Source organism: Triticum aestivum, chromosome 5B (assembly GCF_018294505.1).
Source record: "Triticum aestivum cultivar Chinese Spring chromosome 5B, IWGSC CS RefSeq v2.1, whole genome shotgun sequence".
In the NCBI taxonomy this organism is placed as follows: Eukaryota; Viridiplantae; Streptophyta; class Magnoliopsida; order Poales; family Poaceae; genus Triticum; species Triticum aestivum.
This window is the reverse complement of record NC_057807.1, coordinates 655887674-655911905: the sequence shown is the minus strand read 5'-3', so window position 1 is coordinate 655911905 and position 24232 is coordinate 655887674. Positions and strand designations below refer to the sequence as shown.

The 24232-nt window shown below is 48.0% G+C and overlaps 1 pseudogene; it reads right to left on the bottom strand.

The window, feature by feature from the left end:
* Positions 1-313: 313 nt before the first annotated feature.
* Positions 314-7120, bottom strand: LOC123115182 (uncharacterized; annotated as a pseudogene).
* Between the last annotated feature and the right edge of the window lie 17112 nt (positions 7121-24232).

Sequence of the window (24232 nt, the reverse complement as noted above, 5' to 3'; positions counted from 1 at the left end):
GAACAACATAACTTGCGAGTACGATTTCATTTTCGATGGAACAAAGCACTTTGGAAAGGAGTCTCATTCTCAAAAGATGCAACGCTATCCCATCGTGCGAGTACTATGATTCAGCCAAGCCTGAATGGTTGGCGAAAACTGGTAGCACGATTCATGGCTTTCTAAGAAGAAGAAGAATGTGTTTCCCTCAAAAAAGAAAAAGAAGAAGAAGAAGAAGAACGTGTGGATCAGATCGCACTATGATGTTTGCTTAATCTGTAAGTTGCTCCGTACGTACCCTTGGTTGTTGTCGTTTCGTTTGTGAAGATCCATCGCGAGCAGAAATTCTTCTGAACTTTAACAAGAGATTATTATCATAACGACGATAGCATCAGTTGGCAGATGATACTTACGATGAAACAGGATTTGGAAATCTTACAGGCAACAGTCACACAAGACAAATTACGTGAAATACTACATACATAGGCTTAATATATAATCAGAGGCTGAAAAGGACGCCGACCACCGCTCCGACCACCCAGGCGACGGGGCTCGAACTGAAGACGGCAGCGGCCACGACAGGGCCAGCCAGACGGAGGATCTTGAAGTAGAGCCGCGGGTTCGCCGCGAACGCAGTGCGTGATATCAGCGCGCCGGCGGCGCCCGGGCCGACCATGGTAACCCTGCTGCAGGACAGCACGACCCACGTGGCGACGGCAGTCAAGCAGTCCCGGCAGAAGCAGAGGACCCGGCCGAGAGCCGGCGCGACCTGCACGGCGGCGGTGCACCGGAACTGCCAGCAGTGACAGACCAGGGCCGCGACGACCTGATAGCAGTACCAGACCAGCGCCGCGACGCAAACGACCGCGGCGATGGCCACCACGTAAGGGAGCGCGACGACGGCATGTCCTTGAGCCACCGCCAGAACGCCTCCAAGGCCGGGACGAGCTCGTAGGCCTTGCTCGCGGCCGTGTCGACGAAGCGCTGGACGAGCGGCCAGAAGCCGGCCAGATCGAGGCTGATGCCGCCGACGGCGTTCTGCACCCACCGCCAGAGAGACTCTAACGGCAGGACGAGGCTGTGGGCAGCGCTGGCGAGCGCGGCGGGAAGGCCGGCGAAGATGCCCTGCATGTGCTCCCAGAAGCCGTCCAAGCCGGAACTGACGCCGGCGGCGGCGGCCTGGAGCCACTGCCAGACCGCTTCAAACGGCACCACCAGAGCATGGGGCGCGCTCCCGAGCGCGGCGACGAGGCTGTCGAAGCAGCCTTGTATGAGCTGCCCCAGACCGTGGAGGCCGAAACTGATGCTTGCGGGGGCGGCCTGGAGCCACTGCCAGAGCATTTTGAACGGCACCGCCAGAGCGTGGGCTGCGCTACCGAGCGCGGCGACGAGGTTGCTGAGGCATGTTAGACTTGTATAGCTTCTGTATTTGTCTACGTATACTTGTACCTATTGTAACACATCCATTATATATATGAGAGATAAGCCACCCCTAGAGGGTTGAGCTGGTTCCCCCAAATCATTGTCTTACATGATAACAGAGCTAATTACGATCCACGCTTCCGCAAAACCCTAACCCCGCCGCCGCCCCCTCCATCGCGCCGCCGCCGCCACCAGATCGCGCCGCCGCCGCCATGACGGGTGCCGCCGCCTCCAGCTCCTCCTCTGCCGGGTTTCTCCCGGCCTCGCTCGCCGCCCTCCTCTCGCTCCCGCTTGACTCGGCCACGATGCGGCCGCCGCAGCTCGGGACCAGGAGCGTTGGCTCGTTTTTCTCCAACAACTCTCCGGCTCCTCCATCGCCGGGGCTTGCGCTGACGGTCCATCCGTCGACTGCCTCTTCATCCGCCTCGTCGTCCGGCGTCATCGCGCCTCTGGCTTTCGCGCCCGAGGCCACCTCGTCGGCTGTCACGGCGGGCCTCATGCCATCCGCGCCCCAGGCGGGATTCACCCCGGCAGTGCCGGTTGCCTCCCTCTACGGGCCATACTCGCCGCCGCCGCTCGCGGGTTCCAATCCCGCAGTCCCGCCCGCGCCGCCTGCCCCTGCCCCCATGGGTCCGCGCCTCCGGCAGGTGCCTCCACGGGATCGTTGCCTCCACCGTTCCACTTCGGCAACCTCATCACCGTCAAGCTCTCGTCCGACAATTATATCTTCTGGTGTGCGCAGGTTCTTCCGCTCCTTGGGAGCCACTACTTGCTTGGCTACGTCGACGGCACTTTTCCTTGCCCTCCTGCGCTGGTGGACAGCGCGAACGGCCCGGTTTACAACCCGGCACACCGTGTCTGGACAGGGCAGGACCAGGCGAACCTCTCCTCCATCCAGGGTTCGCTCACTCCGGCGGTTGCTGGACTCATCGTCTTCGCGAAGACGTCCCATGAGGCTTGGACCATCCTGAAGCGCTCCTTTGCGTCCCAGTCGCAAGCCCGGATCAGTGCTCTCCGTCGCGAGCTTGGTGCCTGTGAGAAGCTTGATTCCACGGCAACGGAGTTCTACAACAAGGTCAAGGCTCTTGCTGACACATTGGCATCCATTGGACAGCCGCTTAATGATTCTGAGTTCAACTCCTTCATTGTCAACGGCCTCGACGAAGAGTATGATGGCTTAGTTGAGATCGTCAATGAGCGCGGCAACATGACCCCCATGATGGCGCACGAGCTCTACTCTCGGCTTCTTCTTACTGAGCAGCGCGTTGAGGCGCGCCGTGCCAACCGCAGTCGCGGCTCCTCCTCCGCCAACGCGGCCTACCGAGGTGGTCGCCCCTCCGGTGGCGCCCCGTCCTCCGCCTCGGGCAAGGGGCCCGCGCCGCTTCCTCCAGCCTCGTCCACCCCCACTCTGACGCTACCAGGTGATGGGGGTCGGCGGGTCTGTCAGCTCTGTGGTCTTGACGGACATTGGGCCTCCAAGTGTCATCGTCGTTTTCAGAAGAGTTTCCTTGGTCTCGGCAATGACGGCAAGGATACGCGCAACACTGCGCGTCAGGTGGCTATGGCTGATCGCCCGGCACCGCAGAAGCCTCAGGGCCATACTCAGTCCTACTCCGTTGATCCGCACTGGTACATGGACTCTGGTGCGACGGAGCATCTGACGAATGAGATGGGGAAGCTTCATCCTCGCGAGCCCTATCATGGTTCCGATAAGATCCACACTGCCAACGGAGCAGGTATGCACATCTCCCATATTGGTCAAGCATCTCTTCTCACTAGTCATGCCACTAGGAGGCTTCAGCTTCGTGATGTTCTTAGAGTACCATCTGTGACGCGTAATCTCCTTTCCGTTCCTAAACTCACTTATGACAATAATGTGTTTTGTGAATTTCACCCGTTTGATCTTTTTATTAAGGATCGGGACACGAGGGCCGTTCTGCTTAGTGGGCGTCTCTACCAGGGCCTTTACCGTCTGGAGCATCCTGGAGTCTCTCGGGTTTTCAGTGGAGTTCGCGTCTCGTCGTCACAGTGGCATGCTCGTCTTGGTCATCCTGCCACACCTATCGTTCGTCATGTTTTGCGTCGTCATGAGCTTCCTAGTGTCTCTAGCAATAATGATGTAGCAGTGTGTGATGCTTGTCAGCAGGGGAAGAGTCATCAACTTCCTTTTTCGGAGTCTAGCCGTGAGGTGAAACATCCTTTAGAACTTGTTTTTTCGGATGTATGGGGCCCTGCCCAAACTTCTGTCAGTGGTCATAACTATTATATTAGTTTTGTGGATGCTTACAGTCGTTTTACTTGGCTCTATCTTATTAAGCGTAAATCTGATGCGTTTGATATTGTCGTTCAGTTTCAAAAACATGTTGAACGTCTTCTCAAGCATAAAATTGTTCATGTTCAGTCGGACTGGGGTGGCGAGTATCGCAACCTCAACTCCTTCTTCCAGTCGCTTGGGATCGCTCATCGTTTAGCATGTCCACATACTCATCAGCAGAATGGTTCCGTCGAGCGTAAGCATCGTCATATTGTTGAGACTGGTCTCACTCTTTTGGCCCATGCATCGGTTCCTTTCCGGTTTTGGAGTGATGCTTTTACCACTGCTTGTTTTCTTATCAACCGTACTCCCACACGTGTTCTCAACATGAAGACTCCCCTTGAACTTCTCCTTAATGAACAACCCAACTATACTTTCTTTAAAGTTTTTGGGTGTGCTTGCTGGCCGCACCTTCGCCCTTATAATAAACGCAAGCTGGAATTTAGGTCCAAAAAGTGTGTCTTTCTTGGCTATAGTTCCCTTCATAAAGGTTACAAATGTCTTCATGTTCCCACTAATCGTGTTTACATCTCTCGGGATGTGGTGTTTGATGAGCATGTCTTTCCGTTTGCCAATCTAACTGTGTCCACAGATGCTCCTCCGTCCATGCATTCATCATCTCTTGCCTCTGACCAAATTGATGATGTTGCATACTCTCATGTGTTATTGCCTAACCATGCTGCAGGAATCGGACGTGGGGCTCGTTTGGAGCTTTTGGAGGACTCCCCATCATCATCGCCGCCGCCCTCTGCTGTGCACGTCGATCACGCAGCGACGTTGCATGGCCTCGATCCGTGTGCCCATGCACGCTCGGTGGATGCATCTGAGGCCTCGGCCTCATCCTCTGATCGGCCTCGGGCGCCTGCGTCTTCCGCGGCTCGGCCCGCTACGCCGGCCTCGCCCGTGTCTCCAGCGGATCAGCCCGCTCCGCCGGCCTCGCCCGCGTCTCCAGCGGATCGGCCCGCTACGCCGGCCTCGCCTGCAGCTCGGCCCACTACGCCAGACTCGCCCATGGCTCGGTCTGCTCCACCGGCCTCGCCTGTGACTCTGCTGGGTAGTCCACTGGCGGGTTCTGGATCCACTGAGCCGGCTGTCACGACGGAGGACCTGGTTCCATCGTCTGCCTCTTCGTCGCCCAGCCCTTCGCCGGCTGCTTCTTCGACCTTGACGGCTCCTGTGTTACGTCCACATACACGCAGTCGCAGTGGCATTTTTCGACCAAAGGAGCGTACGGATGGTACTGTTGCTTGGTTGGCAGCATGTCTGGCTGCTGCTGTTGCGGATCCGTCTTCTGAGCCCCGCTCGTATCAGGCCGCCATGCGTGTTCCTCATTGGCGAGAGGCTATGGAGGAGGAGTATCATGCTCTTCTTCGCAACGAGACATGGACTCTTGTTCCTCCCCCACCACGGGTTAATGTTATTGGCTGCAAGTGGGTGTTCAAAGTTAAGAAGCATTCGGATGGATCTATTGAGCGTTATAAAGCGCGCCTTGTCGCCAGAGGATTTCGGCAACGCTATGGTCTTGATTACGAGGACACCTTCAGCCTGTTGTCAAGCCTACCACCATTCGGATTCTTCTTTCTCTTGCTGTCACTCGCGGTTGGTCTCTTCGTCAACATGATGTGCAGAATGCCTTTCTTCATGGGTTCTTGGAGGAAGAGGTTTATATGCGACAGCCGCCTGGTTTCTCTGATCCTGATCGTCCTGATCACATCTGCCATCTCACCAAAGCGCTCTATGGCCTGAAGCAAGCTCCTCGTGCCTGGCATGCTCGTCTTGCCTCAGCTCTTCGTGCTCATGGGTTTGTGTCGTCCAATGCTGACTCCTCATTATTTCTTCTACAGAAGCCAGAGGTCACTATGTATCTTTTGGTCTATGTGGATGATATTATTCTTGTCAGTTCCTCTCGGTATGCTGCTGATGCTCTTGTTCGCTCTCTTGGTGCTGCTTTTGCTGTCAAAGATCTTGGGAAGCTTCACTACTTTCTTGGGGTTGAGGTTACCTCTCGTGCTGATGGTCTTGTTATGACACAAAAGAAGTACTCATTGGATTTGTTGCAGCGAGCTGGGATGCTTAAGTGCAAACCGACTACCACACCCATGTCATCTACCGAGAAGCTCACTGCTGTTGATGGTGCGCTTCTGTCTTCTGCAGATGCTACAGAGTACAGGAGTATTGTTGGTGGGCTTCAGTACTTGACGATTACGCGGCCAGATATTTCTTATGCTGTCAACAGGGTTTGTCAGTATCTTCAGGCTCCCCGTGACACTCATTGGGCGGCTGTTAAGCGCATCCTGCGTTATGTCCAATTCACAGTGTCTTTTGGGATGCATATTCGGCCGTCTTCCTCTCGGGTTCTTTCGGCCTACTCTGATGCGGACTGGGCTGGCAGCCCGGATGACAGGCGATCCACGGGGGGCTATGCTGTGTTCTTTGGCTCTAACTTGATCGCCTGGAGTGCTCGGAAACAGGCTACTGTATCACGTAGTAGTACTGAAGCTGAGTATAAGGCTGTGGCTAATGCTACTTTAGAGATTATTTGGGTGCAGTCTTTGCTTCAGGAGTTGGGTATGTCTCAACCGCAGCCTCCTATCCTTTGGTGTGACAACATCGGTGCTACATACCTTTCTGCTAATCCGGTATTTCATGCCTGAACGAAACACATTGAAGTGGACTATCACTTTGTACGGGAACGTGTGTCACAGAAGCAACTTCAGATCAAGTTCATCTCTTCAAAAGATCAACTTGCAGACATCTTCACTAAGCCTTTGTCTTTACCACAGTTCGAGGCTTGTACGCGCAATCTTACCCTTCCCAGTTCTTTAGAAAGTGGTTAAGATTGAGGGAGGGTGTTAACCTATGTATAGCTTTTGTATTTGTGTACGTATATTTGTACCTATTATAACACACCTATTATATATATATATATATATATATATATATATATATATATATATATATATATGAGATAAGCCGGGTTGAGCTGGTTCCCCCAAATCATTGTCTTACAAAGCATAAGCTGACGCCGGCGGCGGCAGACTGCAGCAGGTGCCAGAGCGCCTCGAACGGCACCGCCAGGGCGCGGGCCGCGCTCCCGAGAGCGGCGACGAGGCTGTCGAAGCAGAAGCCGACGCCGGCTGCAGCGGACCGCAGCAAGTGCCAGAGTGCCTCGAACGGCAGGGCGACCAGGTGGGCCACGGCGGCGATGGCCACCTGCAGCCAGTGCCCGAGCACCTCGAACGGTAGAACGAGCAGGTGAGCCACGCTCGCGAACAGGCCCGCGATGAGCTGCCATAAGCCGTCGAGGCCGAAGCTCATGCCGACGGCGTCGGCGGCGATTCCATTGGCCACACCGCCGCCTGCGCCGCGCAGGAGCCTCCGTGCTGCTGCGTCAGCGAAGGCCATGGCTGGCTCACGCAACCTTTCCTCCTTTTCCCGAGAACAAGATTCCTTCAATGTGAGTGGAGTGGAGTGGGCGACTGACCGCTGCTGGACTGGAGTGAGGAGTCTTCTCTTGACTTTGGGTAGGTCTCCTTAATTAATTTCTCAGAACGTATACTCATATAGGAGTATCTTATTGGGCAGTCAGGGTGGCTTCGTCGTGGATGGTTCCCAAAGCATCTGCTTTTTTTCATGAAAAGAAATGAAATGCCCATTGGGCACTCAGCTTCGCAAAAATGCTAGACATATAAAGACTTACACGCTTTTACACGCTTCTTCCATCTAACAACCAATCACAAACCTCTTCCCCCTTGATTTTTAGGGGGATGAGCCGGCCCGCTCACCTATTGACCAATCAAAATTAACCATCCTGTAAAAGCTTGTAAATCGTTTGTACGTGTAGCATTGCCGCTCAGCTTCGTCCTGGCTCGTGACTTGCCAATTCTCTGTAGTATACAGTCACATGGATGGTATCCAAAGTGTAAGCTTTCGGTGAAAACAATGTTTTTTGGGGGAGGGTAACAATGGTTGTCACAAGTAACAATGGTTGTATTTCCCAAATTCAATTCGGCTCCCGGCAGCATTATGAGTTCTTGGTCACATTCAAATGCCACCTGCAAATTTTAAAGCAAAAAAGTTAAGCATTTTGGCTCGTGCAAAAAATAAAAAACAAATTAAACACCAAAAGTTACCCCCAAATGTCACCTTAAATTTATTTTTTTCACCGACGAAACGCTACTGCTCCGTTTCACATGAAAATTATCAAGCATGCTTGCGACACTAACACGCACATCCAAAAAAATCAGAATTTTCGAAAAGCATTTACTATTTTTTGTGTGTTACTGTTCACGCGGGAGCATGTGCTCCTGGGAGCCAAAACGCCACTCTCGGCCGTCTTCAAACAATTCACCGATGCACGTCCACCGTCTTAGGTTACTCTATCCTTTATACTTATTTTGTCAAATTTTGACTATAAATTTGATTAAAAAATACATGTTTTTATTAGTCACAAAAATTATAGTATTGAATTTATATTAAAAAAAGTTTTAATGATATTACTTTATGGTATATAACTTATAGTTTGCTACTTAGATAAAATGTTGAAATTTATTACAAAATATGAGGAGACTAATAAATCTGGACTAATGACGTAGAAACATAAACTTCAACCAAGATAATACTCCGGCGCACCTATTTTACGTGCCGAAAGCTAGCTTTGTTGCTGGGTTACCATTGAGATCGGGCTACCAATTTTTTACGGTAATGTTTATAGTCTGACGTCAGATTTGTAGTTTAGAAATATGATGTCATATTTTATATGCAAACTCGCGTTGATATAGTTAGCAGTCGTTGTATTAATTTATTTAATATTAATGCCATGCCAACAGTGCTAACAATACTAATCTCATACTAATTCCCAAAAATGTTAATCTCGTACAAAAACTAACCATACGAGTGTCTAATAGAGATATCATGATGATGATTATCATTATTATTATTATTATTATTTTGACCAAAAACAGTAAGGAAAAACCCTACTGCGAGTCATTTCATTTATAATTAGCAACTGGAATGTACAATGATAGGTTATAATGTGTATGTTACATGGGTTAGCAAATTATTCATACATTGTCAATCCAGGACATCATGCCTTCTTTGAGGCTAGGCTTAGCCTAAGCATGACCATATTAAATTTATTTCTGAAGTCAAGCCTGCAAGCGGAAGAGAGTAAGGGTTGACACACCAGTGTAATCACGCTAAGGAAGAGCCACCACAACAACTGGCAGATGATGGTTGTCGTTGATCTCATTTGGAAATAAGGTCGAAGGTATGAACATTACGTAAGCTGATGACGTGTTAATGAGTTTGTTAAGATGGATGTGATACATTGATATTAGTTTGTTAAGTGGAACAAATATGGAGCTTTGTCGTTTATTCCTAAAATGGATACAGCCTGGTTTAGTTATTGCTATGAATTTTATAATTATACCAATTTACTCTTTATAAATCATGTGTACAAACTATGGCACAATAAATTCACGGGAACAAAAACCGGTTCTTGTGATGATGATTATATCATTGGCTGGCACTACTCTCGGCCTGCCACTGATGCTATATTAGCAACGGCGGGAGATCAGTGGCGGGCGCCTTTAGGAGTCTCGCCCGCCACAGATGGTCTTTTTCTGCGCGCCACTACTAGGTATTCCAACAGTAGTGATGGTTTAAGTGAAAAGTTTAGGTGAGAGGCTTTTGTCACCTAGACCATTACAAAATAGGGGTGCATTATCCCCTAAAGAAATAGGGCTGCATTAGTGTCAGCTGACCGATTCCATGCACGGATCAATGTGGTTGTACGTTGCGAGATACACAGCCTTTGGATCCAGCGAGGTACACAGTTGTTGGATCCCTAATCGTCGTCTCTCACACACGGCTTCTCTTATAGCACACAACAACCACTTTATGTTGCGTTGCAGCATTGCACGCAATGACTTCCCTTTGCAACATGTGTGAAGCATTGGTGTGACACCCCTTGTAGCACTAGCACTAGACCCACGACACCTCTAACGCTGACCCTCGCACCACCTTTACAGAGCTGCCCTGGTCTTTCTCTGACACTGACCCTTGCACCACCTTTACAGAGCCGCCTTGATCTTTGCAGCAGTCACATCATGCGGCAACCGAACATCACCAATGTCTTATCATGCAGGTTGCAACACTGATGTGATCCGCGGTTGCGGTAGCAATTTGTCACCGCTGGTAGTGCTGCCTCACAACACCCACTCCACAACAAACGTAGACAACTCCTTGGGCTTGGAGCGCTGGTTGTCCCTGGCAGCGGTCCCTGCAAGCCCTTGGAGCATCTCCAACAGACGCCCAACGCATGGCGCGCAAAAATCTAGTTTGCGGCGCGCGCAATGGCAGGTTTGGCGCGGGGCGCAACGCTTGCTCCAGCAGCCGCGCCAAAAATGCAGCACGCGCGTAGCTCCAGCGGTGCGCCAAAATGCAGCACGCGCAAGCAGCCGCGCATCCACATTTGTTGCATTTTCACACAAAACAAAGACATGGCATAATTTTTAAATCACAAACATCATTCACAACCAAGTTTAAATGAATAGTTCAATTTATTACAACTCATCAAACAAATAGTACTTTGAGAAATACAACAAATAGTTCAACAATACAATATCAAACGCACAAATCATGATGATCTTCGGCGGCCATTCCAAGCCCACCACTCCTCAATGAGATCCTTCTTGAGTTTATTATGTGCTGCCGGACGTCGAATGGCATGATAGGAGGCAACAAAACAGGCCACCCTTTCAGCCCTCCGCCGCACTCGCACAGGATGTCCCAAGAGCTCATACTGAGAGTAGTCTACATCTTGGCCACGCTCATTCTCGATGATCAAGTTGTGCATGATCACACAAGCATGCATTATGTACCAAAGCATCTTCTGATCCCAAAATCAAGCCGGTCCTCTCACAATAGCAAATTGGGCTTGCAAAATCCCAAAAGCTCTCTCCACATCTTTTCTAGTCGCCACGTGAGCATCTTGGAAATCAAGATATTTCTTACCTTCCGGTTTTTTCAACGGTTTCAGAAATGTTTGCCACTTTGGGTAGATGCCATCCACAAGATAGTAGCCATGGTTGTATGTACGACCATTAGCTACAAACTGCACCAGTGACAGTTCACCATTTGCAATCTTACTCATCAGTGGTGACCGGTTGCCAATGTTGATGTCATTCAAAGATCCGGGCATTCCAAAAAAAGCATGCCAAATCCAAGTCTCGTGATCGGCCACCGCTTCAAGGATTATAGTGGAACCATTTTTTTGTCCGTGGAATTGTCCATGCCATGCCTTTGGACAATTCTTCCAACTCCAATGCATGCAATCTATTGAGCCTAGCATACCTGGGAACTCGCGAGCTTTGTTCATCTCCAATAGCCTTGCGACATCTTCAGCATTGGGAGTTCTCAAGTATTCCGGGCCAAACACTTGCACAATTCCGATTGCGAAGCGCTTGACACACATGATGGCTTGGCTCTCACTGTTGGAGAACGTAGTAATTTCAAAAAAAATCCTATGCACACGCAAGATCATGTTGATGGCATAGCAACGAGAAGGGAGAGTATATGTCCACGTACCCTCGTAGACCGTAAGCGGAAGCGTTATGACAATGCGGTTGATGTAGTCGTACGTCTTCACGATCCGACCGATCCAAGTACTGAACGTACGACACCTCTGAGTTCAGCACACGTTCAGCTCGATGACGATCCGCGGGCTCCGATCCAGCAAAGCTTCGGGGATGAGTTCCGTCAGCACGACGGCGTGGTGACGATGATGATGTTCTACCGGCGCAGGGCTTCGCCTAAACTCCGCGACGATATGACCGAGGTGGAATATGGTGGAGGGGGGCACCGCACACGGCTAAGGAACGATCCGTAGATCAACTTGTGTGTCTCTGGGGTGCCCCTGCCCCCGTATATAAAGGAGGGAGGGGGGAGGCCGGCCGGCCCCTTTGGGCGCGCCAAGGGAGGAGGAATCCTCCTCCTAGTAGGAGTAGGACTCCTCCTTTCCTACTCCTACTAGGAGGAGGAAGGAAGGGGGAGAGGGGGAAGGAAAGAGGGGGGGCGCCGCCCCCCCTCCTAGTCCAATTCGGACCAGAGGGTGGAGGGGGCGCGCGGCCCATGCTGGCCTCCCCTCTCTCCTTTCCCCTAAGGCCCATAAGGCCCAATACTCTCCCGGGGGTTCCGGTAACCCCCCCGGCACTCCGGTTTTCTCCAAAATCATCCGGAACACTTCCGGTGTCCGAATATAGTCGTCCAATATATCAATCTTTATGTCTCGACCATTTTGAGGGTCATGTCCGTGATCACATCCGGGACTCCGAACAAACTTCGGTACATCAAAACTTATAAACTCATAATAAAACTGGCATCGTAACGTTTAAGCGTGCGGACCCTACGGGTTCGAGAACTATGTAGAAATGACCTAGAACCATTCTCGGTCAATAACCAATAGCGGGACCTGGATGCCCATATTGGCTCCTACATATTCTACGAAGATCTTTATCGGTCAAACCGCATAACAACATACGTTGTTCCCTTTGTCATCGGTATGTTACTTGCCCGAGATTTGATCGTCGGTATCCAATACCTAGTTCAATCTCGTTACCGGCAAGTCTCTTTACTCGTTCTATAACACATCATCTTATAACTAACTCATTAGTTACAATGCTTGCAAGGCTTAGGTGATGAGTATTACCGAGAGGGCCCAGAGATACCTCTCCGCCAATCGGAGTGACAAAACCTAATCTCGAATTATGCCAACTCAACATGACCTTCGGAAACACCTGTAGAGCACCTTTATAATCACCCAGTTACGTTGTGACGTTTGGTAGCACACAAAGTGTTCTTCCGGTAAACGGGAGTTGCACAATCTCATAGTTGCAGGAACTTTGTATAAGTCATGAAGAAAGCAATAGCAATATACTAAACGATCAAGTGCTAGGCTAACGGAATGGGTCATGTCAATCACATCATTCTCCTAATGATGTGATCCCGTTAATCAAATGACAACACATGTCTATGGTTAGGAAACATAACCATCTTTGATCAACAAGCTAGTCAAGTAGAGGCATACTAGTGACACTATGTTTGTCTATGTATTCACACATGTATTATGTTTTCGGTTAATACAATTCTAGCATGAATAATAAACATTTATCATGATATAAGGAAATAAATAATAACTTTATTATTGCCTCTAGGGCATATTTCCTTCAGTCTCCCACTTGCACTAGAGTCAATAATCTAGTTCACATCAGCATGTGATTCAACACTAATATTCACATCTGTATGTGATTAATACCCATAGTTCACATCGTGATGTGATCAACTCCCAAAGGGTTTACTAGAGTCAATAATCTAGTTCACATCGCTATGTGATTAACACCCAAAAGAGTACTAAGGTATGATCATGTTTTGCTCGTGAGAGAAGCTTAGTCAACGGGTCTGTCATATTCAGAGCCGTATGTATTTCGCAAATATTCTATGTCCACAATGCTCTGCACGGAGCTACTCTAGCTAATTGCTCCCACTTTTAATGTGTATCCAGATTGAGACTTAGAGTCATCTGGATTGGTGTAAAAGCTTGCATCGTTGTAACTTTTACGACGGGCTCTTTTATCACCTCCAAAATCGAGAAACATCTCCTTAGTCCTCACTAAGGATATTCTTGACCCATGACCAGTGATCTACTTATTAGATCAAAATTGTATTCCTTTGCCAAATACAGAGCAAGGTATACAATAGGTCTGGTTCACAGCATAGCATACTTTATAGAACCTATGACTGAGGCATAGGGAATGACTTTTCATTCTCTTTCTATTATCTGCAATGGTCGGGTCTTGAGTCTTACTCAACTTCACACCTTTGTTACACGGGCAAGAACTCCTTCTTTGACTGTTCCATTTTGAACTATTTCAAATATTTATCAAGGTATGTACTCATTGAAAAATCTTATCAAGCATCTTGATCTATCTATATAGATCTTGATGCTCAATGTGCAAGCAGCTTCACCGAGGTCTTGCTTTCAAAAACTCGTATTCAAGTATCCTTTCATGCTATCCAGAATTTCCATATCATCTCCAATTAACAATATGTCATCCACATATAATATTAGAAATGCTACAGAGCTCCCACTCACTTTCTTGTAATACAGGCCTTTCCAAAAGTCTGTATAAAACCATATGCTTTGATCAACTCATCAAAGTGTATATTCCAACTCCGAGATGCTTGCACCAGTCCATTGATGGATTGCTGGAGCTTGCACACTTTGTTAGCATCTTTAGGATTGACAAAAACTTTCTGGTTGCATCATATATAACTCTTCTTTAATAAATCCATTAAGGAATGCAGTTTTGACATCCATTTGCCAGATTTCATAAAATGTGGCAATTGCTAACATGATTCAGACAGACTTAAGCTTCGATACGAGTGAGAAAATCTCATCGTATTCAACACCTTGAACTTGTTGAAAACATTTCGCAACAAGTCGAGCTTAGTAGATAGTAACACTACTATCAATGTCCGTCTTCCTCTTGAAGATCCATTTATTTAACATGGCTTGCTGATCATCGAGCAAGTCAATCAAAGTCCATACTTTGTTCTCATACATGGATCATATCTCAGATTTTATGGCCTCAAGCCATTTCGTGGAATCTGGGCTCATCATCGCTTCCTCATAGTTCGTAGGTTCATCATGGTCTAGTAACATGACTTTTAGAACAGGATTACCGTACCACTCTGGTGCGGATCTTACTCTGGAAGACCTACGAGGTTCTGTAGTAACTTAATTTGAAGTTTCATGATCATCATTATTAACTTCCTCACTAATTGGTGTAGTAGTCACAGGAACAGATTTCTGTGATGAACTACTTTCCAATAAGGGAGAAGGTACAATTACCTCATCAAGTTCTACTTTCCTCCCACTCACTTCTTTCGAGAGAAACTTCTTCTCTAGAAAGGATCCATCTTAGCAACGAATAACTTGCCTTCGGATCTGTGATAGAAGGTGTACCCAATAGTTAACTTTGGGTCTTCTATGAAGACGCACTTCTCCGATTTGGGTTTGAGCTTATCAGGTTGAAACTTTTTTTCATATAAGCATCGCAACTCCAAACTTTAAGAAACGACAGCTTAGGTTTACTGCTAAACCATACGGTGTCATCTCAACGGATTTAGATGATGCCCTTTTAAACGTGAATGCAGCTGTCTCTAATGCACAACCCCAAAACGATAGTGGTAAAACCGATAAGAGACATCATAGATCGCACTATATCCAATAAAGTGCGGTTCCGACGTTCGGACACACCATAACGTTGTGGTGTTCCAAGTGGCGTGAGCTGTGAAACTATTCCATATTGTTTTAACTGAAGACCAAACTCGTAACTCAAATATTCGTCTCCGCGATCAGATCGTAGAAACTTTATTTTCTTGTTACGATGATTTTTCCACTTCACTCTGAAATTCTTTGAACCTTTCAATTATTTCAGACTTATGTTTCATCAAGTAGATATACCCATATCTGCTCAAATCATTTTGTGAAGGTCAGAAAATAACGATACTTGCCACGAGCATCAACACTCATTGGATCGCATACATCGGTATGTATTATTTCCAATAAGTCAGTAGCTTGTTCCATTGTTCCGGAGAACGGAGTTTTTAATCATCTTGCCCAAAAGGCATGGTTCGCAAGCATCAAATGATTCATAACCAAGTGATTCCGAAAATCCATCTTTATGGAGTTTTTTCATGCGCTTTACACCGATATGACCCAAACGGCAATGCCAAAAATAAGTTGCACTATCATTATTAACTTTGCATCTTTTGGCATCAATATTATGAATATGTGTATCACTACGATCGAGATCCAACAAACTATTTTCATTGGGTATATGACCATCAAAGGTTTTATTTATTTAAATAGAACAACAATTATTCTCTGATTTTAAATGAATAATTATTGCAATAAACATGATCAAATCATATTCATGCTCAACGCAAACACCAAATAACATTTATTTAGGTTCAACACTAATCCCGAAAGTATAGGGAGTGTGCGATGATGATCATATCAATCTTGGAACCACTTCCAACACACATCGTCACTTCACCCTCAACTAGTTTCTATTTATTCTGTAACTCCTGTTTCGAGTTACTAATCTTAGCAACCAAACAAGTATCAAATACTCAGGGGTTACTATAAACACTAGTAAGGTACACATCAATAACATGTATATCAAATATACCCTTGTTCACTTTGCCATCCTTCTTATCCACCAAATATTCAGGGCATTTCCGCTTCCAGTGACCATTTCCTTTGCAGTGTAATCACTCAGTTTCAGGCTTTGGTCCAGCTTTGGGCTTCTTCGCAGGAGTGACAACTTGCTTGTCTTTCCACTTGAAGTTCCCTTTCTTTCCCTTTGCCCTTTTCTTGAAACTAGTGGTCTTGTCAATCATCAACACTTCATGCTCTTTCTTGATTTCTACCTTCGTCAATTTCAGCATCACGAAGAGCTCAGGAATCGTTTTCGTCATCCCTTGCATTATAGTTCATCACGAAGTTCTACTAACTTGGTGGTGGTGACTAGAGAATTCTGTCAATCACTATCTTATCTGGAAGATTAACTCCTACATGATTCAAGCGATTGTAGTAACCAGACAATCTGAGCACATACTCACTAGTTGAGCGATTCTTCTCCATCTTTTAGCTATAGAACTTGTTGGAGACTTCATATCTCTTAACCCGGGTATTTGCTTGAAATATTAACTTCAACTCCTGCAACATCTCATATGGTCCATGACGTTCAAAACATCTTTGAAGTCCCGATTCTAAGCCATAAAGCATGGTGCACAAAACTATCAAGTAGTCATCATATTGAGCTAGCCAAACGTTCATAACATCTGCATCTGCTCCTGCAATAGGTCTGTCACCTAGCGGTGCATTAAGGACATAATTCTTCTGTGCAGCAATGAGGATAAACCTCAGATCACGGATCCAATCCGCATCATTGCTACTAACATCTTTCAACACAATTTTCTCTAGGAACATATCAAAATAAACATATGAAAGCAATAACGCAAGCTATTGATCTACAACTTAATTTGCAAAATACTACCAGGACTAAGTTCATGATAAATTTAAGTTCAATTAATCATATTACTTAAGAACTCCCACTTAGAAAGACATCCCTCTAATCCTCTAAGTGATCACGTGATTCAAATCAACTAAACCATAACCGATCATCACGTGAAATGGAGTAGCTTTCAATGGTGAACATCATTATGTTGATCATATCTACTATATGATTCACGCTCGACCTTTCGGTCTCCGTGTTCCGAGGCCATATCTGCATATGCTAGGCTCGTCAAGTTTAACCTGAGTATTCCGCGTGTGCAAAACTGGCTTGCACCCGTTGTAGATGGACATAGAGCTTATTACACCCGATCATCACGTGGTGTCTGGGCACGACGAACTTTGGCAACGGTGCATACTCAGGGAGAACACTTCATAATAATTTTAGTGAGAGATCATCTTAAAATTCTACCGTCAATCAAAGCAAGATAAGATGCATAAAGGATAAAGATCACATGCAATCAATATAAGTGATATGATATGGCCATCATCATCTTGTGCTTGTGATCTCCATCTTCGAAGCACCGTCGTGATCACCATCGTCACCGGCACAACACCTTGATCTCCATCGTAGCATCGTTGTCGTTACGCCATCTATTGCTTCTACGACTATCGCTACCGCTTAGTGATAAAGTAAAGCAATTACAGGGCGTTTGCATTTCACACAATAAAGCGACAACCATATGGCTCCTGCCAGTTGCCGATAACTTCGGTTATAAAACATGATCATCTCATACAATAAAATATAGCATCACGTCTTGACCATATCACATCACAACATGCCCTGCAAAAACAAGTTAGACGTCCTCTACTTTGTTGTTGCAAATTTTACGTGGCTGCTACGGGCTTAGCAAGAACCGTTCTTACCTACGCATCAAAACCACAATGATAGTTCGTTAAGTTAGTGTTGTTTTAACCTTCGCAAGGACCGGGCGTAGCCACATTTGATTCAGCTAAAGTGAGAGAGACAGACACCCGCCAGCCACCTTTAAGCACAAGTGCTCGTAACAGTGAAACCAGTCTCGCGTAAGCGTACGCGTAATGTCGGTCCGGGCCGCTTCATCTCACAATACCGCCGAACCAAAGTATGATATGCTGGTAAGCAGTATGACTTGTATCGCCCACAACTCACTTGTGTTCTACTCGTGCATATGACATCTACGCATAAAACCAGGCTCGGATGCCACTGTTGGAGAACGTAGTAATTTCAAAAAATTTCCTACGCACACGCAAGATCATGTTGATGGCATAGCAACGAGAAGGGAGAGTATATGTCCACGTACCCTCATAGACCGTAAGCGGAAGCGTTATGACAACGCGGTTGATGTAGTCGTACGTCTTCATGATCCGACCGATCCAAGTACTGAACGTACGGCACCTCCGAGTTCAGCACACGTTCAGCTCGATGACGATCCCCGGGCTCCGATCCAGCAAAGCTTCAGGGATGAGTTCCGTCAGCACGACGGCGTGGTGACAATGATGATGTTCTACCGGCGCAGGGCTTCGCCTAAACTCCGCGACGATATGACCAAGGTGGAATATGGTGGAGGGGGACACCGCACACGGCTAAGGAACGATCCGTAGATCAACTTGTGTGTCTCTGGGGTGCCCCCTGCCCCCGTATATAAAGGAGGGAGGGGGGAGGCCGGCCGGCTCCTTTGGGCACGCCAAGGGAGTAGGAATCCTCCTCCTAGTAGGAGTAGGACTCCTCCTTTCCTACTCCTACTAGGAGGGGGAAGGAAGGGGGAGAGGGGAAAGGAAAGAGGGGGGGCGCCGCCCCCCTCCTAGTCCAATTCAGACCAGAGGGTGGAGGGGGCGCGCGGCCCATGCTGGCCGCCCCTCTCTCCTTTCCCCTAAGGCCCATAAGGCCCAATACTCTCCCGGGGGGTTCCGGTAACCCCCCTGGCACTCCGGTTTTCTCCGAAATCATCCAGAACACTTCCGGTGTCCGAATATAGTCGTCCAATATATCAATCTTTATGTCTCGACCATTTCGAGACTCCTCGTCATGTCCGTGATCACATCCGGGACTCCGAACAAACTTCGGTACATCAAAACTTATAAACTCATAATAAAACTGGCATCGTAACGCTTAAGCGTGTGGACCCTACGGGTTCGAGAACTATGTAAGCATGACCTAGAACCATTCTCGGTCAATAACCAATAGCAGGACCTGGATGCCCATATTGGCTCCTACATATTCTACGAAGATCTTTATCGGTCAAACCGCATAACAACATACGTTGTTCCCTTTGTCATTGGTATGTTTCTTGCCCGAGATTTGATCGTCGGTATCCAATACCTAGTTCAATCTTGTTACCGGCAAGTCTCTTTACTTGTTCTGTAACATATCATCTTATAACTAACTCATTAGTTACAATGCTTGCAAGGCTTAGGTGATGAGTATTACCGAGAGGGCCCAGAGATACCTCTCCGCCAATCAGAGTGACAAAACCTAATCTCGAATTATGCCAACTCAACATGTACCTTCGGAAACACCTGTAGAGCACCTTTATAATCACCCAGTTACGTTGTGACGTTTGGTAGCACACAAAGTGTTCTTCCGGTAAACGGGAGTTGCACAATCTCATAGTTGCAGGAACTTTGTATAAGTCATGAAGAAAGCAATAGCAATATACTAAACGATCAAGTGCTAGGCTAACGGAATGGGTCATGTCAATCACATCATTCTCCTAATGATGTGATCCCGTTAATCAAATGACAACACATGTGTATGGTTAGGAAACATAACCATCTTTGATTAACAAGCTAGTCAAGTAGAGGCATACTAGTGACACTATGTTTGTCTATGTATTCACACATGTATTATGTTTCCGGTTAATACAATTCTAGCATGAATAATAAACATTTATCATGATATAAGGAAATAAATAATAACTTTATTATTGCCTCTAGGGCATATTTCCTTCACTCACCCATGGCCAAGTGGTCATCAACTAGATCAGCCGGAATACCGTATGCCAACATACGCAAAGCGGCTGTCACCTTCTGAAAGGTGCTATGCCCGAGCTCTCCGGCGGCATTCCTCCTCTGCTGAAAAAACCGGTCATAGCTTGCTAGTTTCTCTGTAATGCGCCTGAACAACTCGGTGCTCATCCTAAACCGGTGACGAAAGTAGGACTCGGGGTATGTGGGATTCTTCACAAAATAGGGCCTCATCAATCTGTTGTGGGCATTAATCCTATCCCTCCAAATTTTCTGCCGACCCATAACCAAACCACCGTGCTTTGGTTTTTTATTGATGTGCATAGCTAGGATCATTGCAAGATCATCCTCCTCTTCCATATCAAATTCTTCTTCAGAAGAGTTATAGCCCGAACTCATCTAAAATGTTCAAAACTAGGCTATAAACAACATGCACCAAATTTCATGCAAAAAAGTGGAAGTTGGAAGCAATACATACCTTGTGGGCGCCAAAGCGGCAGTGGGCGGCCGGGCGTTGTTCGTCGGAGGCTGCCGCGCGCGACGGCGGCGCTGACCAGAGAGAGGGAGGAAGCCGCGGCCGCGCGGGAAGAGACCGGGGAAGCGCCGGAACGGTCGCCGAAAAAATGGGGTGGCGCGGGGCGACGGCGGCGGCACGGCTGGAGGGGTTGGTGGAGTGAGAGCGAGCGCTCGAGAGTCCAGCGCGCGGGAGCGGGCGCAGCAAATAAGCGTCGCGTGATGGCATTTCTGCCCGCGTGCTGAATTACATATGCCGCGCGCGCGATTTTTGCGCGTCCGCTGGAGCGCCGGGAACGGTAGCGCGGTGTAAAACCACTATTTTTTCGGCGCGGCACGTTTATAGCGCGCCTGTTGGAGATGCTCTAGCACTTGTCGTCCAAAGCCTCCACACTCGTAGCTCGCCACCCTGGCTGGCCACCAGTCTTCTCAGCAACAACTACCAATGGCTCGCAGCATCCGCCGCCTGGTGACGTCTATGCTCTCGACGAACACGTGGACAAGGATCCCCGTCTCCCAAACCTGCGCCTTGTCGACCGCGACGAAGAGCCGCTTGCTCCGGCTCGCGCCCCCGCCCCTGATCGCCTGCCACCGGCGCCGGCTTGTGCCGACCTCCTCCAGGGTGAGGACGGGGCGGCGCGAGTCGGCGTCCAGCAGGACGAGGGCGCGTAGGTTGCGGTAGCCCAGCTCGACGGTCTCCACCTCCATCACGGCCCCGCCCGTGGAGGAGTTCCTGACGGCCAACACGGCGCCCCTCCAGGTGACAGGTGTACGATTTGGTCGCCGTGAACGACGTTGGGTGCGACGCGTGGAACTTCCCGTCCACCATCGCCGACGTCTCCGACGGCCACGGCATCTCCCGTTGGCTGCTCGTGACCGTACAGAGGATGGAACAAGGCAGTCGAGGACGTATGGAGATGGTAGCTAGATGGATCGAGGAGGCTCGTAGTTTGGGCGCAGAACCGGATGAGCTATGGTATGTATAATTGTATATAAGCCGTCGTCGTCAAGAATACTTTTCCTGCTTGTTGTACAAGACACTTTTTCGGAGATTGTTGTACAAGGCAGAATTGAGGTGTTTGGTTCTTGTCAAATTTGTGCGTACATAATCTGATCATTAGAACTGCGACCCAAAAAACGGTTTATTTGCCTCATCGCAACATAGAAAGAAAAGGACGTATGTTTGGCTCTCGACAGACTGGCGAGAAGGGTCTACCGCACTAAGATTCTTGCCCCTTCTACAACCAATGCGACGAGACCATCAGCCACATCTTGCTAGAGTGTGTGTTTGCGCGGTCTGTTTGGCATGAAGTTTGTACTGCGCTCGGCAGGCCGGACTGGGCACCAACCACCTCGGATGCGCTAAACGGATAGTGCCAGAGTAGGAGCTCAAGGGATGGCACACTCAAGGACTAGGACCTACGGACAATCTTGGCTTTGGTGCTTTGGGAGCTTTGGAAGCATATACGAACGGTATTGTATTTGATGGGGACTCCCCTTCCCTCGACCATGTTGGGTGTAGGATCCTAGACGAGGAACGTGCCTGGGCTAGGGCTGGCCGGCTCAAATGTTACTTGAGTAGCTTCTTTGGGCGGTAGTCGCGGTGGGTGTGTCGTGAGTAGTCGGCTTTGTAATATGGTGGACTAGGGTTGTGTTGTAACACTTCCATGTAATGGGGCTCTCCACCCCTCTTCTCTCTATCAATGTATGATACGCATGCTTGTGCGTATTCGAGAAAAAAAAGTATAGCTTCCAAGTTTAGCTCTCTAGAAGACATTGTTTGATAACAGTTCGTACAATTTAACTCCCAAGTTGTTGATTGTCTTTTCAGATAGCAAACCGCTCATGACAAGCGGTAATTTGGTTAGTGACAAAAAGTACAGGGCTCTTAGATCGGACATGACCATTACGGTATTTACATGAGAGTAAAAAATGCGGCGCCGGTCATTAAACTTTGTTGTGACAGTCATGTTTTATTCCTCTAACTTTCAAATGTGATCCAACTATTTCTTTTTTTGGGTGAAATAGACACTATATTATGGTAATTCAGAAGCAGATCAAAGAACCCTAGAAGTAATAAAATTATAACTAGGTCCTTGGACCACACAACACATACTACAACTACTGACGCGGGATGAAGGCGCGCCATCGCGGCCACTGCTCCTCTGCCGGAGAAAGCACCCTCGTCATGACGACCATGGCAACAGGGAAATCTTCGATCTTCGGCCACGAAGGACCAGCACGCGGGATCAATAGCCCACACCACCGAATCTTCAGCAAGAACAAGAAGTCCATCCCTAGCAACACAGCAAGACCCAACCTTTCCACCATCGATGGGGATCTTGTCGGCGTGTCAATGAAGAGGAAGGAGAGAACGATACTCACAAGGCGAGATCATCGACATCGCTTCATCCACCCGACAGAGGAGCCAACAACTCGTGGATCCACGAGGACCAAAATTGCCCTTTAATCTGCCCTCTGCCACCACCAACAGACCGGGACGCCTAGCCACTGCTTGATCCGTATATCGGCGGGGAAGAGACACCCCTCGCATACCAGCACCACCAGCATCGGTAAGGGAAAGGGGAAGCGGCGGATTTGTTTCTCCATATAGGATCAACCAAATCGAAAATAAAAACATGTCGGAATCTTGTTCTTCCCTGTCTTAAATATTAGCATGTTTTCCCTAGGACGCCGATAAATGCCACACGTATGGGCGTTAGGGAGTCCGCCCACACATTTTGTGTGGTGTATAAAAGGAACAGCCCACACACCTACGTGTGGGCAAAACAAGTAATGCCCACACACCTTTTTTTTCCTCCCGATCCTTCTCACACGCGTGCGTGTGGGCGAAGTTGATAACGCCCACACGCCCATATGTCAGGCCTCGTACCTCCTGGTCCCGCATGCCACGCATGACGGTCACCGCGCCCCCGCAGTTGTCATTGTCCAGACCCTCATCCATGTTCGTTTAACTGCAGTTGCCATGTCGCTGAACTGCGGTTGCCATGTTGGACAACTGCAGTTGCCATGTATGGTCTGATCTAATGTAGTTGCCATGATTTCATAACTTTAGGAGCTGCCACATACTAGCACTAGGCAGTTGAGAGAGTTGCCATGTGCCCACAAGCATGCTAGAGCAGTTGCCATGTAAAAGGAAGAGTTGCCATCTGCTTACGTGCACGTTAGGGCAGTTGCCATGTACCATGCAAAAACACATGGCAACTCGGTAAAAGAGAGTTGTCATCTGCTTACGTGCACACTAGGCAGTTGCCGTGTATCCTGCAAAACACATGGCAACTCGGGTAAAAAAAGGGTTGCCACCTGCTTATAAAGCACACTAGGGGCAGTTGCCATGTGCACTGCAAAACACATGGCAACTAGCAGATTGGGTGTGGGAGAGGAGACGTGCGTGTAGGCGAGATGGCAAATACCCACACACTAGCCCTTGTGTGTGCGTGCAAAGTGGCGTATGAGCGATCTGCTGAACGCCCACACACCAGCCCCTCCTGTGTGGTGAAACGGCCGTGTGGGCGATCAGGTGAACGCCCACACACCAGGTCAGTCCTACGTGGCACTAGAAACATCTCAAGATTCGTGTGCTCACGAACGGACGCGGATTCACGCGTGTGGGCGTGATGCAAACGCCCACACGTGTGGGAGTTAACATTTCCGTTTCCCTATAGATTTCCTCAAATATAGGAAAGTTTGACTTGGCACAAACTTAGAAATTTATTTAATTTCGAACAAGGGGAGCAAGATATATTGTTTATCTTTCTTTTTGTTAATAAAAAAGATAAACAATATATCTTGTTTAAATATATTGTTTATCACCTATATGAAAGCACAAATATAATCAAGCTTTTCGACAAGGGTCACAACTGGCAAACTCTTACGAGCTTTATCTTGTTGGA